We start from the raw sequence: 18122 nt of genomic DNA, 5'->3' as shown, positions 1-18122 counted from the left end.
ATAAATAAGGCATAATATAAAGGGATTTGTTGACAAACTATACACAGGGTGGTTAGACAACCAATATAATGAAGGTTTTACATCGAACACCACCTGATTCTTCTTTTTATATTAATTAATTAATTAATTAATTAATTAATTAATTAATTAATTTTATTTTATTTTATCAATGTACAATGTAGTTGATTTTCATGTCCCTTTTCCGAATTCTCCCTCCCCCATCTCTCTCCCCCCTCACCAACCAATTCTTCTATCCCATCCTTGTAGAAGGTGCATTCTGTAGATATATTGAGAAACAGAGATCTCAGTCTCAAAGATACTAGACAGAGCAGAGGAAATCAGGAGGATTAAGTACAGCGAAGAGACTGAATGAAAAGATTTCCCATTCTCTTCCTTTGCAAGGTTCCAAGAACATGGGTAGTCAATAATCCACCACCACCACCACCACCACCACCACCACCACCACCACCACCATCACCACCATCACCACCATCACCACCACCATCACCACCATCATCACTGCCACCATCATCACCACCACCATTATCATCACCACCACCATCATCATCACCACCTTCACCATCACCACCATCACCACCACCACCACCACCATCACCATCACCACCACCTCATGCCATTCTCAACAGTCCCACCCATGTTTTCCCTTCCTTAAGCAAGAGATTGGTTGAGTGTTCTCTGGAGGAATGAAATAACCCCTGAAAATACACTTGCAGCTATTGTTATTTGGGTGTACTTCGATGAAATAACCTGGTCTCAACCATGTCATTTCAATCAAACTATCACCAACTGACAAATTTAACCCATGCATGTAGAGCTTCTTAGAAGTTTTATAGCATCTCATTTTCAAATCTGAATAGTCAGGCAAGGAGTAGCAACAAATTAGGAAGATCTTCCAATTTGGAAGACAAAGAGTAAGAGAAATAGGAAAGAAAGCTTCTTGGAGGAAACAAAAACAATACAGATAACAGAAAAAAAGGATTTTTAAAAAGACTATAGTTGATATTATCAGGGAGGTAGTAGAAGATAGCCTATCCATGGAACAAAAACAGGGTGCTTTATAAAATGATCAAATAGATTATAAGAACTTATTTAAACCAAAAACATAATGGCTGAAAAAGTATTAACATTATATTTATAAGTCAAAGTTAATGCAATCTCCCCAATAGTAATACGAAAAATAAAAAGATGAAAATTAGAAAAGAAAAGATAAAGATAATAAATCCAATATATCCAACATCCCAATAACTGGAGTTTCAGAAGAAGAAGAGACAAAACAGAAAAGAGGAAATAATAAAAAATGAAAATGAATCAAGAAAGTATCTCAGAATTGAATAATAAATGTCCCTGAAGTTCCAAGGACAATAAATGAAAAAATGTACTCCAAATCTCATCCTCATAAAAGATCAGAATAACAGTGAAAAGAGAAAATCCTAACATTTTTAGGATAATATAGAAAGATCCATATTTAGATAAGAAACACAATGGTGTTTGGCTTCTCAAAAGTAACACTAGAAGTTAGAACACAATAGATGAATGCTTCAAAATTCTATGGAAAATTATTTTCTGCCTATAATTATTTACCTGGTAAAATAAAAAAAAATTAAATGTGAGCTCTGAGTAAAAATTCAAGTTTTACCAACTATGCCTATATTTGTAAATAATGAAAGCTTTCTGATATGTATTTGCAATTTTAAAGTGACCTTTGTATTTTCTCTAGCATTTCACTCACCAAATCCAGAATAAACTAATATTACAGATAAATAACCACTGGGAGCTAATTTTCTAAACCAATCTGTAGTAGAGCTGTTTTCTACATGAAACTGTAGGTGTCAAAGGGATTTTTATCTCAAAAGTCCGTTTTTTGGACTTTTCTCTAGCAGTCTTTGTAATAAGCAAATGAATAGCAAAGCAGCCACGATAACAAAATGCCAAATTTAACATAGGACAGATGATAGTCATAACATCATAAATGAGAGGTTTAGTATATGCTTAAGAAGTGCTCCTTTATTAATTGAGCAATTATGTGTTTGTGATAAAATGGAAGGCTGAGTTGGATAAAGATAATTATAATATTAAAATAATGACCAATAAATTATTTTAATTATTTCAGAAACCTCTTCATTTAACACACAGACATCCCTACCTAATAATAATAGAATAACAACAAAAATGGCAATTATTACAGATAACTCTACAGAACAAAAGGTGATAGACACAATGGATAAAGTGGCCTCTGGTCGGTGAAGAGCAGTGAGACTTAATGTTTTCAGATTTAGTTCATACTGTACTTATTGAACACACACTGCGTACCAGGAGCTGTACTTGGTACTTTGCACGCTAGCTCATAAAGTCTGCAGTTTACTGATGATAAACCCAAGATTGGAGAAGTTAGGTAACTCCCTCAAAATCACATAACTAAAAAAAAAAAATTGTAGAACCAGGGTTTAAACCCAACTCAATCTAAATGAAAAACCCATTCTTCTTCTCTACTATGTCAGAAAAGTTATTTTGCTGAAGGCTTCTGCCGTTTTACTTTGAGTAAAAATAAGAGATGTTATGACTACATCTAAAAGAAGGGAATGCAGATCAGCAGAGGTTTGTAAAAACAAAATTATTTCGGTTGTGGCACCCCAAATTGTAACTCAGTTTTTCACAAATTGAGACAAAAAAAAGAAAAAAAGTAGAAGACTACCATAGTCTCTGAGTAGATATTTGGTTAGTTTGTTAGAAAATGAGTGTTAAGATAAAATTGTCCCCATACTTACCTGGCAGGGGAGATACCATGATCACGAAGATAAAATTGTCCTGATTTGATCAACACATATTATACATGTGTATTAGTATTCAAATCTGTACCCAACAATATATAAAATCAATTATCTTTCAATAAAAAACTGTCAAAAAAAAATTAAACATGAACATGGAGGCCAAATGTGCAAAATAAAGAATAATTGGAGTAGGGAAAACAGAAAAGAGAGGAAAGATAAAGTGGAGAGAAAGAACAAGGCAAGAACACAAGGAAAGAGAAGAGGAAGGAGAGGAGAAGAAGGAGGAAAACTGAATGGAAGAAAAAGGAAAGAAAGAGAAGGGAAGGGAAGTTAGCAAGAAAGAAAAAAGAAAGCGTTATATTCCTTTTTTTCATAAAAGCAAACAGTATGAAATCATTTCTGAGAAAATGAAGTAGATGAACTTTTCCCTATTCATCCTGCTAAGTACACTAAAATCTCTGCATATTACATATAAAACAAACATTAGAATACTCTGAAAGGTGGAGCAGAGACAGATCAGATAGAGAGCAAGCAACGACATGCTGGCGAGTTCCCTGGGTTTCCTCTTTGCTTCAGATACCTCAGACTTAGACCTAAAGAATGCAAAAATGTCAATGGGCACAGATAAAAATAAAAAATAAATAATAAATTCTGTTCTCTTGAGCCAGAAGACCAAGAAATGAGTAGTCTAGTAAGACGGAAATCTTTTACACAATAATTGTACTACTCCAGACAAACACCACAAAATAAATTGTGGCTTCATTCTTATCCATGCCAACAAAGGCTGAGTAGGGAGCCAAACTTCCACCCTTATCTGGCTCTAAAAAGGTGTCTCAACTTCCCCACTGGGTCATTTCAGAGAAGGTTAAGTAGGGAGTCTGTATGTCTACTCTCACCTGGCTATAATGAAGGACACCTACTCTCTCCAATGTGTCAATGTCAGGAGCCTTGGGGGAGAGTCAGGACTTTTACTACTGCCCACAGTAGCAACCCTTGTGGTGTTGGTGGAGGCTGCATTGGGAACAGTAAGGCGGCACTCCTACCCCTCCCAAGTCAGGAAGATATCAGTGACGGCCTAGCAAGAAGTCAAAACTCCCACCACGCCCAGCATTAACAGGGAGCCTCTCTTTGAAGGACGACAAAGGTTAAAAGGAAATCTGAACTTCCACTCCCGCCTAATAGTAATGCTGCAGCATTCCCTCTTCTCCTGCTGAAGTGCTGTCAAAGGAAGTCAGCTAAAATATAAGGTTTACATAAGATCCAGAGTTTAATAACATAATACCTCTAGTGTCTCAGATTTAGCAAAAAAATAAAAATAAAAAAAATTACTTGTTAAAACAAAAATCAAAAAGATATCAGACTGAATAAAAAAGATGCTAATAAATGTGAAGACTGAGGTGACAGAGACATTATCTAAATAACTACTTTAAAAATTATTTTAAAGGAGCGATTATGAAAATGTTTTAACATGCAATTACAAACATGCTTAGAACAAATGGAAAAATAGAAAGCTTCAACAATGAAATAGAATGTATGAGAACAGAAATTGAAGATACACAGAAGAAACAAATGGACAAAGGTTAAATTTAAAAATATAATAACCAATTTGAGAAACCCGATGAATGGGCCCAACACCAGAATGAAGGCGAAGGAAAGAATCATTGAACGGGAAGACAGAACAATAAAATTACCCAATCTCAACAATATAGAGAAAACAAACTGAAAAAAAGAAAATAATAGAGCCTCGGGATTCTATGGAACTATAAAAAATTCTCAAAGAAATAATGGCTGAAAATTTTCCCAATTTGAGAAAATATGTAAAATATACAGATTGAACAATCTGAGTTCACAACAAACAGAATTAATCCAAAGAATTCACATCAAGACCCATTACAGTAAAAATTCTAAAAACTAAAATTAAACTAAAAATCATGAAAACAGTGAGATAAGATACCTTGTCCATAGACATATTATATTTTTTCAAAAATAGCAGACTACTTAGAAACCTAAGAGGTCATAAGAATTTTCAAGTACTTAAAAAGAAGTCAGTCTAGAATTCTATATCTAGCAACTATATATTTACAGAATAAAAAGGAAATCAAAATATTCTCAAATAAATGAAAACTATGAGAATTTGTCACTGGAGACCTAACCTAAAAGAATGGCTAAATGAAGTTCTCCAAACAGAAAAGAATCAATAAAAGAAGGAAACTTGGAACATCAGAAATGAAGAAAGAAAGGAGTAAGGAAAAATATGGGCAAATAGAGTAGAATTTTCTTTTTCTCTTGAGTTTTCTAAATTATGTTTGATTGCAGAAGCAAAAATTGTAATACTGTCTGATATGGTTCTAAATGTATGTTGAGAAAATGCTTAAGACAATCATAAACAGCTGAAGGTAAAAAAGTTGTAAAGATAAGGTTTCTGTGCTTCACTTGAACTGATAAAATGGTGACATTAGCAATTGTGTTAAGTAACATATGTATTATTTAATAACTTGAACTACCAATAAAGGTAGCTATACAAAGAAGTACAATTGAACCACTATAGATAAGTTAAAATTGAGTTGTAAAAAATGTCCAAGTAACCCACAAAAAGGCTGGAAAAAGAAAATAGAAAAATGGAAAAGAATAACAAAGAGTAAATAAAAAATAAAATGGAAGTCCTAAGCTATTAATCATTGCATTAACTGTCAATAGTTTAAATACACCAATTGAGGGACAAAAATTACAAGGTGTTGTGGACTGGATTTCCCCCCCAAACTCATAGAAGCTTGATCCCCACTGTGACAGTGTTAAGAGTGTGGGGAATCCTATTATGATAATTAAAAGATGGGTCCTTGTGGAGGTGATTAGATTGTAAGGACCATGCCCTAGTGAGCAGATTAATCTATGGATGGTTTAATGGTGATCAGGGGCATGGTTCTGATGGGTTTTAAAGGAGAGCACATGAGAAGCTCTTTCTGCTTCTGCCATCCACCTTGGGACACCCTGCTTTGCTGTAAGGAATCACTACCCACCAACAAGTCTCTCACAAGATATATTCCCTGGACTTTGGACTTCCCAGCCTTATAAAATGTAAGCAATAAATATTGTTTCTTTATAAATTACCCAGTTTCAGGTATTTTTGTTATAAGCAACAGAAATGGACTAATACACAAGGTGGTTAAAAACTTGGCACAACTGTAGGCTGCCTATAACTCTTTTCAAATGCAACACTGTTGGAAACTAGAAAGCAAATAAATGAAAAAAGATACATCGTAATATATCAATTTTAAAAAAGGCAGGAGTGACTAAATTAATACCAGATAAAGTACATTTCAGAGCAAAGATTATTATAGGAGACAAAAAGGGGTATTATATAATGATAAAGGAAGTACTCCACCAAAAAGATGTAGAATTTTTAAGTGTGTATGTTCTAAAACATAGAGCTGCAAAATATATGAAGCAAAAATTGATAGAAATCAAAAGAGAAATCATCAAACCTATAATTAAATTTAGGGGCATAGCATTCCTCTCTCAAAAATTGAAAGAACTGGATCAATACTCAGCAAGAATACAGAAGAACTCAAAATACCATCAACTGCCTGGATCTAGTTGACATTTATAGATTACTCCACCCAACATCATCAAAATACACATTTTTTAAATTACCGTTGGAACACATTCCTTGATAGACTCTCCAGGAATATTAAAAAATAATAAAATAAAACATTAACCAATTTAAAAAATTGAAAATAATTGTTCTTAGACTACAATGGAATAAAACTAGAAATGTGTAACAAATTGATAACAGAAAAAACCTCTATATTTGTAAACCAAGCTGTATACTTTTAAATAACACATGGGTGAAGTAGTAAGTCTCAGGGAAAGTTTTAAAAAATACACTGATCTTAATCAACATAAAAATATTATTGTGTTGATGATTCCCAGTACCACCCACATATTTGATGATTCACTGGAAGGACTCACAGAACACAGAAATGCTATTGTACTCACCATTACAGCTTATTATAACATAAAGTTATAGGTGAAAAATAGCAAAGAAAAAAGTCACAAGGGCAAAGTCAAAGAGAAACTATACACAAATTTCCAGGTGTCTTTTAATGACATTACATGAGGTTGTACTTAATTTTCATAGCAAGGATATGTGATAACACATTGATAACACATGTGAAGTATGACCAATCAGGAAAGCTCACCTGAGTCTTGGGGTCCAGGATTTTTTCTTTGGGGGAGGGTACAGTTATATAAACATTCAGCACTTGAGTGAGTGACCTTAGTTGCTCAGTTTGTCACCCTCTAGAGGTCAAACTGATACAGAATGACAGAGTCTCAGACATATAAAAATTGGCATTTACTGTAAGTCACATCAGTAATATAAACCATCTGGTTCAGACTGATATAGAATGAACCAAGATCTCAGGCATACACAAACACGCTATTAGGCAGGATATTCTAAGGGATCAGAAATTATCTCCTGATAGTCAGTTACTGTCAGTTCATTTTTTGGAAAGGGCAGGGTTTGAGCAACATAAGTCTGCTGAGTTAATACTTTACTGTATAGCAGCATACTAAAATTTATGGTACACAGCTAAACTATTGCTGAAAGGAAAATTTCCCACACTAAATGCATACATTAGAAAAGAGGAAACATTTCAAATCAATAGTCTAAACTCCCACCTCAAGAACTGAAGAAGGGCAGAGCAAATAAATCTAAAATAAGCAGAAGGAAAGAAATACTAAAGATAAGTACAGAAATTAGTAAAACAAGATAGAAAAACAACAGAAAATATTAATGAAACAAGAACTGGTTCTTTGAAAAGATCAATAACATCGACAAAACTCTAGTAAATTCAACAACAACAAAACAGAAAGAAGACAAAAACTATGGACATCAGGAATAAGATAGTGGATATCACTACAGACCCTGCAGACATCAAAATGATAATACATGAATGCTATGAACAACTTCACCCATATAAATTTGACAACTTAGATAAAATGAACCAATTTTTTTTAAAAAAACAAAAACTACCATAATTCAAACAATATAAAATATGTAACTTAAATGGCCCATTAGATTTTTAAAAAATTGAATTTGTAATTCAAAAAAAAAATACAAAAAGAAATCCCCAGACAGGTATGGTTTTTCTAGAGAATTCTACCTGTTTCTATGAATAATTAACATCAGTTCTACACAATCTGTTTCAGAAACTACAAGAGTAGGAATACTTCCCAAATTAATTTTATGCAGCTAGTATTACCCTGAAACCAAAACCAGATTTAGTGCCAAAGAGAGAGAGAACACTACTTAAAGACCAATATCTCTAATCATTGTAGACACAAAAATCCTTAACACAACATTAAGACATAGAATTCTGTGGGGAGCTGCCCACGTTACACCGTAATCGCCATTACAAGATGGCGCCGGCCGACACTGACAATCGGCAAAAACAAGTCTAGAGCGCATGTGCTGGGAATTTCCCCACCTCTAGTCTCTGCCTCTCCCGTGGCGTCATCTGGGCCAATTGGGCAGCCACCAATCAGATGGGAACACGTCCTAGGCGAGGGACTGTCTCTATATAAGGGGCGCGGCTCCCCTCGCTCGGGGTCTCCATTTCTTAGCAAGCTTATGCTCTTCCTCTCAAGAGGCATTAAAGCTAAACTGCAGAAGGATCCTTTGTGTGCCGCGTCGTTCTTGCTGGCGAGACGGTTGCGCGGGACAGAATTCAGCAATGAAAACTAACAAACAAACAAAAAAAGAACCCTACACCAGATGACCAAGAACCAGAAGACCAAGTGTAGCTGATTCCAGGGATTCAAGGTTACTTTAATTTTCAAAAATTAAGCAACTTAATCCACCATATTAACAGGCTAAAAAATTTGCATGATTATATTAATCAATGCAAAAAAATGCATTTGACATAGTTCAACACCCATTCATGATAAAAGCTTTCACAAAAAGGGAAGAAGTGGCAAATTTTCTCAACTCAATAAAGAACATTTCCAAAAAACCTACAGCTAACAATGTTCCTACCAATGAAAGACTAAATGCCTTCCCTCTATGATTGAGAACAAGGTAAGGATACGTACTCTTATTATTCTTATTCAACATAATGCTGGAAAAGGAAATACTAGGCTCTCATACCAGAAAAGAAAACATAAAACTGTCCTGTTTGCAAATGGCATCATTACTAATAAGAAAATTCTGAAGAATCTACAAAACAAATCCTAAAACTAATAAATAAGGTCATCAAGGTCACAGGACACAAGATTAACATACAAAATTCAATTGTATTTCTATTTAGTAGCAATGAGTGCATGGACGCCAAAATTAAAAATAAAATACCAGTTAAAATTGCTCAAAATAATGAAATAGTTATAAATAAAACAAAAAAGAGCAGGGCTTGTATTCTGAAAACCACAGAATTCTAATAAAAAAATCAAAGATCAAAATAAATAGAGAGACACACTGTCTTTATGTTGCTTTGCCTCCCACGGATTTGTCACCCCACTTCCCCTGGGTGATGGAGCTGCAAAGGATTACTCAAAGCGCATCTCTTCTGAGCAGTGAGAAGCCCCAAAATGGTTAACTTCCCTGGAACCCTCAAGCATGAGGCATCCTTCCATTTGGGAAATTAACCCCAAATTGGGGTTCTCTTCCTGCATTTATTCTCCAGACCAAGAAGGTACAGGAATAGACATAGGTGGGGTTTTTGCTAAGTACCGTTTAACAAATTTAACAATAGAAGCTGGTAACATTCAGTAAAAACAAGTCAGATGACATTCCCTTAGACAATTAAGTGATCCACCAACAAAAGCTTGATTTAGCAAACATTCCTTCTCCTGGCAGCAGCTTCCCAGTAACTTTACATATCAATCAGTAACCAGTCTGTCTTTGAGCCAGCAACCTTGCAACCTTGCTGTGTTATAAATCTTTATCTTACACCAGAGACTTTACAGCCTGAGGAAAATTTCTTATCCTTTGCAAGGTCAATATTTGAAATTGCAAGGCTTTGGAAAACCAAGCCCTGTGAAGTACATTTGCTATATGAATCCTCTACATTTTTATGAGCTGAAAGACTCAATATAGCAAAGACAACAATTTTCTAAAAATTTGTATGTAGTTTTACCTCATTTCTATCAAATCTGCAGCAAAATGTTTGTAGATATAGACAAGATTATTCTAAACTATGTCTGGAGAGGCAAAGGAACTAGAATTGCTAAATCAATACTGGGGAAAAAAAGTGGGAGGAATCAGTCCACCCAATTACACGGATTCTTATATGGCTATAGTAATGAAGAATATTTGGCATTAGCAGAGGGATAAAGACACATAGATCAATTTAACAGAGTGGAGAATCGAGAAACCAACCCACACATACATGCCCAACTGATTTTCTACAAGACTACAAAAGTAATTAAATGGAGGAAAGAAAACCTGTTGAATAAGTGGTGCTGGATCAATTGGACATCCACAGACAAAAAAATAAAAAAATAAATGAACCTCAACCCAAGCCTCATACTTCATATAACATTTAACTTAATAACTCAAAAGTAGAGAATGGACTTAAATATAAAACATGAAACCATTAAACTTTTAGACCATACATAGGAGGAAATATTCAGAATATATATTTAGGCAACATTTTTTAAATGTGACACCAAAAGCATAATCCATAAAAGGTAATATGAATAAGTTAAATTTTTGACTTGTGCAAGAACCTAGTTAAAAGTACAAAATGCAAGACACAAACTGGGTGGAAACATTTGCAAACCACATATATGATAAAGAGCTAGTATCCAGAATATACAAATAATTTTCAAAAATCAATAGTGAAAAAAAATCCAATTAAGAAATGGGAAAAGACATGAAGAGACATTTCACTTAATAATATATATAGATGGCATGTAAGCACATGAAAAGATGTTCAATATCATGTGCTATTAGAAAGATGTAAATTAGAACTACAATGAAATTTCACAACATACCTATCAGAATGGCTAAAATAAAAAATAGTGATACAAAAGCTAGTGAGAATGCAGAGAAACTGCATCACTTATACACAGCAGGTGAGAATGTAGAGTGGGAAACATTCTGGCAGTTTGCTAAAATAAACAATAAACCAAACCAAACCAAACAAACAAAAATTAAACATGCTTCTGTCCTATGACCTAGCAATTGCACTCCTGGACATTTATGTCAGAGAAAATGAGATTCATACAAGAGTCTTACACAAAATCATGTACAAAAATGCTTACAATAGCTTTACTTGGAACTGGGAGAAAAAACAGATATTCTTCAGCAGGTAAATGGTTAAACAAACTGTGGTACATCCACACCATGAAATGCTATTCAGCAATAAAAAGGAATAAATTATATACGACAATCTGAATGAATCTCCAGGTAAGCATGCTAAGTAAAAAAAAGAAAATCCCTAAAGGTTACATATTGCATGATTCCATATATACAACACTATTGAAAAGACAAAATTATAGAAATGGTGAGCAGGTTAGTGATTTCGATAGGTTAAGGAAGGGATGAAGGTCGGAAGGAAGTGGTTTTGCCTATAAAAATTCAACAGAAAGGATCCTTCTGGTGTTGGAAATGTTTTGTATCTTGGCTATAACAATGGCAGTATTCTGATTTTGATACTGTACTGTAGTTTTGCAAGCAATTACCATTGGAGTAACTGAGTAAAACTTGCATGGGAAAGGTTGGTTAATGGATATAAAAATAGTTAGATAGAAGGAATAGTTCTATTGTTTGATAGCACAGTAGGATGACCACAGCTAATGATAATTTACTATATATTGCAAATAGAAGAGAAGATTTGGAATGCTCCCAACACAAAGATATGAGAAACGTAAGAGGTGATGGTTATCTTAATTATTCTGATTTGATCATTACACATTGTATACATGCATCAAAATATCATTTGTATTCTATAAATATGCATAATTATTGTGTATCAATTAAAATTTTTTAAAAAATTTAAAATAAAATATTTCTGTTTGGTTTCTGATTTATTTCTTATAACTGCATACAGATCTACAATTATCTCAAAATACAAGTTTAATTTTAACAATTAAAAAGTGTGATCACCAAGAGTACCCCACAGACAAATACACACACACACACACACACACACACACACACACACACACACACACACACTTTATAAAATCCAGTGGTTCTCAAATTATTCCGTGTAATAAGAATGCTTCCAAATATTACACTTTTTGACTCTATACCTAATGGAATTGTAAATCAAACATGCATTTTAAATGAGCAAGTTTTATAAAATAGGAAATATTTCCACCATAGTCACAATCTCACTGAGTTAAGTCAAGCCCACCATGGTGATTTGAGTTGAACTCTTCTGGACCTGGATACTATATTCAGTTACATGTTTTAAAAAATACGTATTTGTAAGTTTGGTGACCCCTGTCATCTTTTCTCATCTGGTACTAGCTAACACTATACTTACTCTATTTTCAAAGTTAGCTCTTCCTCACCTAAAGTTTCTTCTTAAGGGCATCAGCACTGCAAGATATATCTTTTATTGTTACTTTCTCTTTCAGCCCATTGGACAGAGCTAGGCTCACAACCTACCTACTGCAAATTTTTCCCAAGTTCCCTGAAAGGAAAAGAAAATTGGGAAGAGTCAGCCCTAGTTATCACTACCTCAGTACATTTTAGAAATTAGAGGGTTTTGTTTGTTTGTTTGTTTTTTGAATAAGAGAGACAGTGGCAGACTTGGCTCTGATTCTTCAGAATGCTCCATTTAAATTTACCCCCAGTTATCTTTTTATTGTTAGTTTTAATTAAAACATTGATTGTACATATTTATGGGGTACAGAGTTGCATTTCAATATATGTATACAATGTGTGTGGACCTACTCAGGGTAATTAGCCTATTCATTATTGAAAAGCAATCATTTCTTTGTGATGTGCATATTCGAGCTCCTCTTGTTTAGATATTCGGTGGTATGCAGTAAAACGTTGTTGGTTATAGAATTCTGGGTCAACTGTACACCAGTAGGGTTTATTTTTTCCTATCTTGTTGTACTTTTGTGTCCATTAACCAGCCTTTCACTATCCCTCCACCCCACTCCCCTTTCCCACCTCTAGTACCATAGTTCTTCTCTTTTCCTTAACAGTTCAACTTATTGTTATTGTTTTTATTTGTTTGTTTCCTTCTTTTGTTTAGCTCTTTTTTTAGCTCCCACATACGAGGGAGGACATGTGGTATTTCTCTTTCTGTGCCTGGCTTATTTCATTCAGCATAATTTTCTCTAAGCTCATTCATGTTGCTGCAAATGGCAAAATTCCATTCTTTTTTTATGGCTGAGTAGTATTCTACTGTATATATGTACCGCATTTTGTTTATCCAATCATCTCTTGATAGACATTTAGGTTGGTTCCATATATTAGCTATTGTGAACAGAGCTGTGATGAACATGGGGGCACAGGTATCCCTTCTAAATGATGATTTCCATTCCTTTGGGTATATACCCAGTAGTGAGATTGCTGGGTCATATGGTAGTTCTATCTGTAGTTGTTTGAGAAACCTACATACTGTTTTCCGTAATGGCTGTACTAATTTACAATCTCACCAACAACGTATAAGGGTTTCCCTTTCTCTGCATCCTTGCCAGCATCTGTTATTCTTTGTCTTTTTGATAATAGCCAGTCTAACTGGGGTGCGATGGTATGTCAATGTGGTTTTGATTAGCATCTCCCTGATTATTAGTGATGTGGGACATTTTTTCATATATCTGTTGGCCATTTGTATGTCTTCTTTTGAGAAATGTCTATTGAACTCCCTTGCACATTTTTTAATTGGGTTATGTGGTTTTTTACTGCCGTGTTGTTTAAGTTTCATTTATATTCTGGAAATTAGCCTCTTGTTGGATACATAATTTGGAAATATTTTCTCTCATTCTATAGATTTTCTTTTTGATTTGTTTCCTTTGCTGTGCAGAGGCTTTTGGTTTGATGTAGTCCCATTTGTTTATTTTCACTTTTGTGGCTAGTGCTTTTGAGGTCTTATTCATAAAATCTTTGCCTAGTCCTATGTCCTGGGCATTTCCCCTGTGTTTTCTCCTAGAAGTTTTATAGTTTCAGGTCTTTTGTTTAAGTCTTGAATCTATTATGAGTTGGATTTTTGCATGTGGTGAGAGATAGGAGTCTATTTTTATTTTTCTGCACATGGATATAGCGTTTTCCCAGCACCATTTATTGAACAGGCTGTCTTTCCCCAATGCATATTTTTAGAGACTTTATTGAAGATCAATTGACTACATAGGTTTGTTTCTGGGCTTTCCATTCTATTTCATTTGTCCGAATGTGTGTTTTTATGGCAGTACTATGCTGTTTTGGTTACTATAGTTTCATAGCAGAATTTCAAGTCAGGTAGTGTAATGCCTCTCACTTTACTCTTTACGCTCAGAAGTCCTTTGGCTATTTGAGGTCTTTTGTTGTTACACATGAATGTTGGGATTGCTTTTCCTACTTCTGTGAAGAATGTCATTGGCAATTTGATAGGGATTACATTGAATCTATAGCTTGCTTTGGGTAGTATGGGAATTCCCACATTATTAATTCTATCAATACATGAGCATGTAATGTCTTTCCACTTTTTGTGTGAGTCCTCTTTAATTTCTTTCATGAGCATTTTATAGTTCTCATTGAAAAGATCTTTCACCTCCTTAGATTTATTCTTACTTTTTTTTTTGGTAGGTATTGTAAATGAGATCGCTTTCTTGATTTCTTATTCTGCTAGCCTGTTGGTTGCATATAGAAATGTTAGTGTTCTTGGTATATTGATTTTATATCCCTCAACTTTACTGAATTTGTTTATCAGCTCTGAGAGATTTTTCTTTTAGGTTTTTCTATACATAAAATTATGTCACCTGCAAACAGGGACAATTTGACATCCTCTTTTCCAATATAGATGCTCTTTATTCCTTTCTCTTGCCTAATGGCTCTGGCTAGAAATTTCAGTACTATGCTGAAAAGGAGTGCAAGTGGGCATTTTTGTCTTTTTCCCATTCTTAGAAGAAAATCTTTCAACTTTTCAACATTCAGAATGATGTTAACTGTGGGTTTGTCATATGTGGGTTTTTTTGTGTTGAGATACTTTCCCTCTATACTTAAATTGTTGATAGTTTTTAATCATAAAGCAGTGTTGAATTTTATCAAATGCTTTTTCTGCATCTGTGGAGATGATCATATGGTTTTTATCTTTCATTTTGTCCATGTGGTGTATAACATTTATTGTTTTGCATATGTTGAACCATCCTTGCATCTCTGAGATGAATCCCACTTGATCATGGTGTATAATTTTTTTTTTTGATGTGCTATTATTGGATTCTGTTTGCTAGCAGTTCATTGAGAATTTTTGCATCTTATTTCACCAAGGATATGGGCCTGTAGTTTTCTTTTTTGTTGTGTCTTCATTTGGTTTCGGTATCAGGGTGATGTTGGCCTCTTAGAATGAGTTTGGGAGAATATCGTCTGCTTCAATTTTTAGGAATAGTTTGAGAATAATTAGTATTAAATCTTTAAAAGTTTGGTAGAATTCACCAGTGAAGCCATCTGGTCCTGGGCTTTTCTATTTTGGGAAACTATTGATTACTAATTCAATCTTGCTACTCATTATTGGTCTGTTCAGGTTTTCTATTTCTCCTTTGTTCAGTTTTGGTAGGGTGTGTGTGTCCAGAAATTTATTCTTTTCCTCTAGATTTTTAAATTTATTGATTTATAATTGTTTTTAGTAGTCTCTAATGATTCTTTGTATTTCTGTAAAAGCAGTTGTAATGTCTCCATTTTCATTTCTGATTTTTGATATTTGGGTCTTTTCTTTTCTTAGTCTAGCTAATGATATGTCAATTTTATTTTATTCTCAAAAAAACAGCTTTTTGTTTCGTTGATCTTTGGTATCATTGTAGTATCCAATAGGTTTTGGTAAGGTGTGCTTGCATTTTTCATTTGTTTCAAGGAATTTTTTTATTTCCTGCTTTATTTATTTATTTATTTTTAATCAATTGGTTGTTTGGGAGCATGTTGTTTAATTTCCATGTATTTGTGTAATTTCCCAAATTTTGTTTGTTCTTAATTTCTAGTTTTATTCTATTATGGTCTGAAAATATGCATAATATGATATCAAAATTTTAAAATTTATTGAGACTTGATTTTTGCCCTAAAATGTGTTCTATCCTGGAGAATAATCCATTTGCTGGTGAGAAGAATGCATATTCTGCAGTTGTTGTGTGAAATGTCCTGTACATGTCTGCCAAGTCTATTTGATCTAAGGTGTTGTTCCAATCCAATCTTTCTCTACTTTTTGTTCTAGATGATCCATCCAATGCTGAGAGAGTCATTTTAAAGTGCCCAGCTATTGTTGTGTTGGGGTCAATCTCTCCCTTTGGATCTAATAACAATTGCTTTACATATCTGAGTGCTCCAACATTGAGTGCATAAATATGATTATTTTATCTTCTTGCTGCATTGAACCTTTTATCATTACATAATGTCCTTCTTTTTCTCTTTTTATAGTTCCTGGTTTAAAGTTTATTTTACCTGGTATATGTATGGCAACTCCTGCTCATACTGTCTTTTATTATCTTTTTCCATCCCTTCACTATTAGTGTTTATGTGTCTTTATTGGTGCCGTGAGTTTCTTGTAGTTAGCATAGAGTTAGATCTAGTTTTTCAATCCAGTCAGTCAGTCTATATCTTTTAAATGGGGAATTTAATCCATTTTCACTCAGGGTTGTTATTGAAAGGTAGCACCTTATTCCTGGTACTGAGTTAGGCAGGGCTCTGAGCCCCCTGGGAAAGGAGGGTATGGATATAAGTGGCTGACATGTGCTCCCCCAACTTTCTGTTGGTACAAGCTGGTCTGCTATGGTGGACAGGACTCTGAACTCCTGGGGAAGGAGGGCATGTATCCAGGTGACCAGTGCAGGGGACCAGCACAGCTCCTGCTTGCTGCCTACTGGGGTACAGGAGGTGTTGAGTTGGATGGCATTCTGAGCTCCCAGGAAGAAGAAGCATATAGATTCGGGTGGGTGGCTCACTCCCCCCATGCTCTCTGCTGGGGGGTGGGGCTGGGTTGGTGGGACTCTGAACTCTGTAGGCTTCTATCCCCAAATGGCAGCATCCACCAGCAGCCCAGGACCAAGAGGTGCAGGGCAGATTCAGTGTGTATTTTCCCTCTGGAAAAATATACTTATGCAGGTTCTTAGAAGCTCCCCATGCTGTGCTTACTGCCCACAAGAGCCATGCAGTTACATGGCAGGATGATTTGCAGGTATCTGTGGTGAGAGCCCTGGTTGTCAATTCCCTGCCTACCTTCTCCCAGCACTGTGAGGTCTCTCCTGTCTCTACACTGGTGTTAGTTGGGTGCTTTCCCTCTCTTTCGATGTCGCCATCTCAAGTTTTCAGATCTTGGGGGGAGGAGATGCTTCACTGTTTTGCTGGATTCCATCATTTTCTTCTAGACACTCTACGGGTGACTATCCACTTGTTTCTTTGGACATTTTTACATTAGATGCAAGAGCTGGTTGCCTCTACTCAGCCATCTTGCCCCCAAATTATCTTCAAACAGATTATTCTTTCCTTCCAGTTGCTAGCACAGGTAGAAATCACTAAATTTTGGGGAAGGGTGTGATTCACTTGTCTAGAGGCATGGGGCAGTGGAAAGAACATAGGAGTTGGGTAAGAAGAACTTGATGCAAGTCCTAGCTTCTTCCATTGATAGCTCCATGAAGCTGAACTTCACTTTAATGGAGCTTCAGTTTCAAAACCTGCTTACCATGATAGTTTGGAGGGTGTATGAAACAATATCTTTAAAAATGTTTTATAAACAATATAATCCCAAGAGTCAGAAATAGTATCCGTTTTATTTACTGCTCTATCCTTAGTAGAATTCCTGACACAAAACGGGTCATCAAAATTTTTGGCCTATCTAATTTTAGTCTGATGGCACAGGGAGAAGAATTCTAGACCCAGAAAGGTAGAATTGAAATCAAACATAACATGTTTGATTTCTGGGAACAAACATGGGTTATTACTGCTTGTGCTAAAGGAAATATTTTCCAGGCAGCATTTTCTTAAAGAGAACACAGATTCCTTTGGGCTCTTATGGTTTATTTCACTTTCCCAGGAAAGCCTTAGGCAAGAGTGACTATCACCTTTCCCAGCCTTCATCTACCTTATATTTATGGCCATACCTCCATTAAGAATTCTACTCAGCTGCAGGGAAATATCACCCAGTAATTATAAACTGAGCCATAAGCAATCATATTGATTAGAGAATGGGT

This window comes from Cynocephalus volans, chromosome 15 (genome assembly GCF_027409185.1).
Source record: "Cynocephalus volans isolate mCynVol1 chromosome 15, mCynVol1.pri, whole genome shotgun sequence".
NCBI classification, from domain to species: Eukaryota; Metazoa; Chordata; class Mammalia; order Dermoptera; family Cynocephalidae; genus Cynocephalus; species Cynocephalus volans.
Note: the sequence above shows the minus strand (reverse complement) of the source record.